Consider the following 1,364-nt stretch of genomic DNA (forward strand, 5'->3'; position numbering starts at 1 on the left):
TTCTATATTTTGATATCACGGGATTATGTAGGTCTTTTATATTTCAATAGAACTTGCCATCAGGTGTTGATTATCTAAAGGCTAAAATTTCACATCATTGGAGTTATACACTTCATATGTAACATATAAATTAAAATACGATATTATGTACACGTTAAAGCATATATTTGTTCGTTTTTATAAGGTTTTGCTTAGAAGTTTTGTCATCATAAAAGGAGGAAAGAAAAAAAACGGAGAAAAAAATTAGATCATAATTCCAGAAAGTTGTGTTTGGATCTATGGATTTGAGATGAATTTCAACTCTATTTATTTCAAATTTTTTGACTTGCTTTGATGAACAAAATTGACTAAATTTCAAATCCACTGCATATCAAATTATATATTTTCAATAATAATTATGGCTAATCTCAAATCTTGGGTCATTTGATATATTTTTCTTAAATCATTCCTCAAGATTAAATCAAATATCTCATTTCAAATTAAATCCATCAATTTGAACGCAAAGATTACAACTTTCACAAAACTTACTAAATCATTAAGATAGCAGCTGCTCGCGTAAAAAATTGTGATGATATTTAAGCTAGTGATATCCAGATCTGGCTAACTCGAGTATCAGACTAGTTGAGTTCGATTGAATTTCAATTTTTCAAAACTCGTACTCGATAGAATATTGAATTTCAAGTTCGAGCTCAAATAAAAAATATCGAATTACTGGAGCTCGTGCTTGAAAAGCTCGAAATTATTTGTAGCATAATCGAGCTCGACTTTGAAAATTTTTAACTTCTTTTAATTTTGGGGTTTAAAATTTGTAATTATATCGACAAAAACACCCTTCAAAAATTGTATCACCTCTATATATAGTTTACTCCCTATATATAGTTAGTCGAGTACCTGAGCTATTTGAATATAAATAAGTCGAACCACTCACGAATAGCTTGACTCACTTGCAACTCTAGTTACATCTATTTATAAATACTAATAAATTGTGCTCATACCCATGTTGTGAAGGATATTATAATTCGTACTTTAATTTCAAACTATTCGTTTGCGAACTAAAAACTAGGATCAAAAGCAAGATTGGTATTCGAATTTTTAAGAGCTAAAGCATATATTTTAAAAAAAATTAAAAAATTACATCAGATGTAGCTCTTTCCTGTCTGGAGGGTGAGCGCCCACCATTGTTCCTAAAGTGGTGGAATCAAGATCAAAAGGTTAGGGCACACAATTTTTAAACTAGGGTTGTTTTAAAAATAAGAGAATAATGTCTACAAGAACTTATTTTAAATACTTTCAAGCATCTAGTCAATTAAATATTTTAAAATTATACATAGAAGTTGAAAAACACTTACTATGTTTGGTAGTCA

The sequence above is a fragment of the Primulina tabacum genome, chromosome 3 (genome assembly GCF_025594145.1).
Source record: "Primulina tabacum isolate GXHZ01 chromosome 3, ASM2559414v2, whole genome shotgun sequence".
NCBI classification, from domain to species: Eukaryota; Viridiplantae; Streptophyta; class Magnoliopsida; order Lamiales; family Gesneriaceae; genus Primulina; species Primulina tabacum.